Source organism: Loxodonta africana, chromosome 10 (assembly GCF_030014295.1).
Source record: "Loxodonta africana isolate mLoxAfr1 chromosome 10, mLoxAfr1.hap2, whole genome shotgun sequence".
Lineage (NCBI taxonomy): Eukaryota > Metazoa > Chordata > Mammalia > Proboscidea > Elephantidae > Loxodonta > Loxodonta africana.
In genome coordinates this window covers 36,737,602-36,743,601 of record NC_087351.1, presented here as the reverse complement: position 1 = coordinate 36,743,601, position 6,000 = coordinate 36,737,602, and the positions used below count along the sequence as shown (strand labels likewise).

Here is a 6,000-nt window from a genome sequence, read left to right as displayed (position 1 = left end):
GTGGGCTGATGGTGATGTCAATAGAACCAATATTTCCTTGGTTCTTAAAAGCACAGGAGAGAAGAAAACTATAAGCTCAGTAAACTAGAGATAGAATGTTGTACCATGGCAACTCAGTCAAAAAAGGATGTGGACTCCTGTTATAAACCACCTAGGATGCTTAAACAATAAAACTAAAGGCCGAGGTTAATTGTGTGGGAAACAGAATATGGTCCCAAGCATAAGCTCCATAAACACATCTGAATTCCACAGGTCTCCCAGACCCCCACCATACCAGTGTCACTAGAAGTGACAGAGTTCATTTCCGATTTGCAAATGACACACACATGCAACAGCCACAGGCCTACCCCTAGTCTGGGGATGCTCAATGCTACTGCCAGGAGAGCTGTCGTGAGAATCAAAACAAAACTCAGAACTTTAAAAGATTCCATAGCTTTGAAGAAGGAGGATGGGAAGAAACGATAAGATATAGAAGCAGCTTAGAGGACCTGAACTAATAGTTGCTCTTCCTCAATCCCCTCACTGCCAGAATTGTTTCTGTCACTTCTCATTCTCTTAAATTTTATTAACTAAATGTTTTTTGAGACTACAAAATTGGAGAGGTTGACAGTCTTCTACACAAGAGTGAGAATTAATTTAATCAAGTTATTTTACTCAGTTCTAAGTTGCAGTATACTAAAAGAATGATGGCTTTTAAGAATAGGGAGCTGGTGGTACAATACACAAGCTAGGTTAGATGGGCGAACTCAGATAATAGGCCCATGGAAAAGAGTTTCAGGAGAACACTGGAGAAGTAGGGTCCAGAAGGAAGAGAAAAGCATTAAAGATTATCTTTATCTCAAGACTAACTAGGGCTGGCACCATATTCACCAAGAGAGGAAGAGAAATTTCCTTCTCTTTCCCGCCCCTACTGCACAGAATGGGCCTAGCTTCCCAGTATCAGATAAGAATCTAGTATCATTATGAAAGTAAGACATTAAATAGGCTTAGTGACACAGCTCTTGTGGAAAAATGTATGGTGTTCCAAGCAACTTAAAGGAAGGACCCTTCCGGCTCTAGAAACAATGACTAATTTTTGGGAAAGGAGCTGAAACTGAACCATATGAAATTGCCAATATCCAAGTGACTATGACCAATCAAAATGGCAATTTCACATGGTTCAACCTAAGTGTTGATAAGTTGATGACTTCCTGATTTTTAACCTAAATTGACATCATCAGAATGAAGAATCTGACATGCTAGTAGCTATCTGGGAACCCCAGTGGCGTAGCGGTTAAGTGCTACGGCTACTAAACAAAGGGTCGGCAGTTTGAATCCGCCAGGCGCTCCTTGGAAACTCTATGGGGCAGTTCTACTCCGTCCTATAGGGTCGCTATGAGTTGGAATCGACTCGACAGTACTGGGTTTACTAGCTATGCTGTGAAGAGATTAGTTTAAAAATATAGACTCCACTAGTTTTGAAGACATACTATGATTGATGGTATTATATCATAAGTGATGTTATTAAAAAGAGTTATAATGTCCAGTTCCCTGGCTCAGATTCTCTGTGTCCATGTCGATTCATTCTTTTTTGTTATTTAGACAGTGTCTCCTCCTAAAGCCCTAGGCAAACTAGAAAATCTAAATCCAAGGCTGTTTCAGGTTGAGGATGATGGTGAGCAAAATGTATCTCAGGACAACCCTAGGCGAACTCAATTTTTTCTTGCAGTACTTAATGCTTAGAAGGAAGGTTTTGCCATGAGTTTACCTGAGCTGTAGGGAAGACAGCTTTTGTGTTTTCCTTTTCTTTCTCAGTTAAAGTCTCTAACTTGGCATCTAGATGAACTAGAAGGTTTTTTCCAATTCTATCATTTCATGATTTTATTAGGCTTTTAAGGAAAAAAGAAACAACTATACTTGCTTTTGTAAGAATAGGGTATTTCTGTAAGTATATGCAAGAAACTGGTCACAATGGTAGTTCTTGTGGAGGGAAACTTACTTTTCCCTGTCTGGGCTTTTTTCATTTTTTTTTTATACAATGTATTATTTACTAATTCATACTAAGAAAAATACAATTAATTTAAAATTTGACATTTGACAGAGTCTCTCCCTTTATAATCCTATTCTTGTTCTTTTTTAAAAAAATAATTTTTATTGTGCTTGGTAAGTGAAAGTTTACAAATCAAGTCAGTCTCTCACATATAAACTTATATACACCTTACTACATACTCCCACTTACTCTCCCCCTAATGAGTCAGCCCTTCCAGTCTCTCCTTTTGTGACAATTTTGCCAGTTTCTAACCCTCTCTACTCTCCCATCTCCCCTCCAGACAGGAGATGCCAACACAGTCTCAAGTGTTCACCTGATACAAGTAGCTCACTCTTCGTCAGCATCTCTCTCCAACCCATTGTCCAGTCTCTTCCATGTCTGATGAGTTGTCTTCGGGAATGGTTCCTATCCTGGGCCAACAGAATGTTTGGGGACCATGACTGCTGGGATTCTTCTAGTCTCAGTCAGACTATTAAGTCTGGTCTTTTTATGAGAATTTGGGGTCTGCATCCCACTGATCTCCTGCTCCCTCAGGGGTTCTCTGTTGTGCTTCCTGTCAGGGCAGTCATCGGTTGTGGCCGGGCACCATCTAGTTCTTCTGGTCTCAGGATGATGTAAGTCTCTAGCTCATGTGGCCCTTTCTGTCTCTTGGGCTCACAATTATCTTGTGACCTTGGTGTTCTTCATTCTCCTTTGATGCAGGTGGGTCTTGTTCTTTTTTTATAATCTTACCATTATTATGCTTTTCAAAAATAATAATTCTTGGGAACTGTGAGAGGTAGAACAGAGACACAGAAGATTGTGATGATGGAGATTGCTATTTATTCTGCAAATATTTGTAGCTACCTGTTATATGATAGGTCTTGGGCGAGGCACTTCCTTCTTTCCAGAACTTCTGGGAGTCTTCTTGTGTAAACACCTAAGCATTTCTTTTCTTTTCCTCTGCGAATTCTGTATGCTTAAAATGCTTCACAGAGATAAGTGGTGGTCTGTTCTCCATGAATGCAACATTAACTCACCTGCAAGGAGAATCTTCTGCAGCACTGAGGTAAGTCCCAGATGTCTGGCTGAGGCAGTCACAGCTGTAGCCTACATCCATGATCTGCAAGTGAGATAGAAGGTGACACTATGTACTGGCTGGGGGGAGGGGAGGGAGGGTGTCATCTGGAGTTAGATCTGCGATATTGAAAAAAAGAAAAATAAAAGCTTGTTAACACAGAAGGCGGTGGAAGGGAGGACAACCAGCAATAGAAACTAGTATAGAACCAAACCAAACCAAACCAAACCCACTGCTGTCGAGTCCATTCCAACTGACAGCGCCCCTATAGGACAGAGTAGAACTGCCCCCACAGAGCTTCCAACGAGCGTCTGGTGGATTTGAACTGCAACCTCTTGGTTAGCAGCCATAGCACTTAACCACTACGCCACTAACTAGTATAAAAAAAAAATAGGATCTCTTAATTCACAAAATTGTCGAATAGCCCAATCTTGGACACAGTAAAAGAGTGTGCCAATCGAAGATGCTTCATATTTAAGCTATCTTTTATAAAACAACAAACGCTGGTGGCATAGTGGTTAAGTGCTACGGCTGCTTACCAAAGGGTCGGAAGTTCGAATCCACCAGGCGCTCCTTGGAAACTCTATGGGGCAGTTCTAGTCTGTTCTCTAGGGTCGCTATGAGTCGGAATCGACTGGACGGCACTGGGTTTGGTTTGGTTTTGGGTTTGTAAACAACAGAAGAACTTCTTTATTTAAATTCCGATTTCCTATAGATGATGTGTAGATAAGAATACCTGTATTAATGATATTTTCCGAAAGTTAGTTCTCACTAGTTCTTTCTCTGTTAGTAACCTCTCTTTTCATGAAGGCCAAGTTTTAATCTAGTGTTCCTCTTTCAGGAAACTGTACTTCCCCTAGTAACTGGTAGTACTTTAAAGGCAGTCTGAATCATCCTGGATTCTTTCCAGCACCTCCCCAAACTACAGTGGGTACTCAGCATCTTTGCTGAAAGAATGCTGAAATCACAGTCCTCAAATTGGCTGTCTGTGGGGCTAAAAATGACACCGACCAAGACATGTCTTTTTTTTTTTGGTGCAATGTGTTTTCAAGAATTGAATTTGTTATCAATTTTCAAAAATTAGGATATTTTACATGAAAAAAATCTAGATGTCTGTCATTTCTTCAAAAATCAGAAAATGTAGCAAAACTAGGTCCAAATTTTTGTATGGTAGCAATGGACATTTACAAGAAGAACAGTTAACCCTGCCTTTTTAGAGCCCTCTGCAGTTCGCCTCTGCCCACCCGGTTCACTCTTTGCCTGCCAGGCCCTGTTAGCTCATTGAGCTTAAGACCCTAGACGTGAAGGAAAGAAGGCACTGCACAAAACCCATTTGCTGGGTCCACTCGTTTTCTTCCCGGAGAATGAATGTGTCCTTCTTGTCCTTTTGAATTCAGCCAGGCAGAGAGACTCACAGAAACAGCCTACCTTTCTGGCCCACAAACTTCTCACAACCCGTGAAACTTGCCTGGGGCCTCGCACACTGACTGATTTTTCCCTGCCTTGCTCCCGGGCCCCCGCCCCAGCAGCGGCCCTCCCCTTCTTCACTCCCCCCGCGGGCCCTGGAGCCTGGGGCGGATCCCGGGCCCCCAGTCGCAGCCCTTTGCCCCCGGCCAGGACACACGGGCTTGCCCACGGCCGCACTGGGCATGCTCAGAGGCGGCCGCGGGGGCAGGTCCGCTTGGCAGGCGCTCCACTCGGCGGCGGGCGGCGCGCGGCTGCAGCTGGAGCTTCAGTGCCCCGTGTTGGAGTTGCTGGGAGTTTCCCCCCCATCCCTCCCTCTTCGCGCGCGGGAGCAGGAGCCGGCGCGGTAGCCGCGAGGCGGCGGCGAACGAGCGCCCGTCCGACCGAGCCTTGTCCGGAGCCCGGAGCCCCGCGCGGGACGCCCCCGGGGAGGAGCCTCGCGGGCTGGGACGCGTGCCGCTCGCTGGCAGCACCGGGGCACGAGCCAGGCTGCACGGTAGGATCAGGGTTTGGAGAGCCGGGCCGCCAAGACGGAGGCCAGGCCAGGGGGGATGCGGCTGCAGCAGCCATGGCGATTGGGGCGCCCGGCGCTCGGTCCTATTTAGGCGGCCGGGACCGGGACCCGGCAGCGGGGCTAGGGGTGGAGGCAGGCTCCCAGCGAGATGCTTTCAAGTTGGCGGGCGGCGGGAGAGGTGACTGCGCGCCTCAGCGCAGCTGCTTTGTGCGCGCTGAGAGGACTCGGCTCCCGGGTTCTCGCCATACCTGGGACCCGTGTGCAAGCAAGGTTGGACAAGCCGCGGAGCGGCGCAGGTTTCCTCCCAGAAAGTTGAGGATGGAGCCCGTCTTACCGCTCTGTCCCCGCAGTAGAATGGGCCCGGAGGATGCTGCCCCGAGGCCCTCAGTGTGGGGAACTGAGTGGGTCGCTGCGCCCCTGCCAGAGCTTCCCCATCCCCGGCTGAAATCTGTGAATCACCCCGATGTTCGCTTCCCCGGCATCTTCTAGGAAAGTCATTGCTGCCAGAACTGATGCGGGCATGGCTCCCCTTCTGGGGCCCTTAGCACTGGGCGATGCCCCCTCACCGACCTCAGACGTGGCCAAGGGCGTCGGATTCTGAGTTCGCGCTTGTGGTGCGCGCTGGAATCCAGCCTCACACATATGGCAGGGCAGCGTGGCTAGGGCAGGTGCATGAGCTGATTTTTCCTCCAGCCTTTCCTCTGGTTTATGAACTCCCTGCCTCCCACCCCGGTCCATTTTCGCAGAGGAGAGGCCTTGGAGGGAAGGGCCAGGTGGAGCATTTGTGATGACATACTGTTCTTCAGCAGAGGGTGACTAGGGTGTATCTGCCTTTGACTCCAGCCCCAAGACTTCTTAACGAATTCTCTCCCCTTACTATTATTCTTCCCCAGGGACTGAGTGGGAAGGAGTTGGGCTGGTGGATTCACAGGAACC

At 47.2% G+C, this 6,000-nt stretch overlaps 1 protein-coding gene across 1 annotated transcript in view; it reads left to right on the top strand.

The window, feature by feature from the left end:
- The first annotated feature begins 4,917 nt into the window (after positions 1-4,917).
- Positions 4,918-6,000, top strand: part of STXBP6 (syntaxin binding protein 6) — a 305,332-nt gene continuing 304,249 nt past the window's right edge. The window contains exon 1 of the mRNA XM_003408782.4: positions 4,918-5,046. The gene's annotated coding sequence lies outside the window, so the exon portion shown is untranslated. The remainder of the gene's footprint in view (positions 5,047-6,000) is intronic.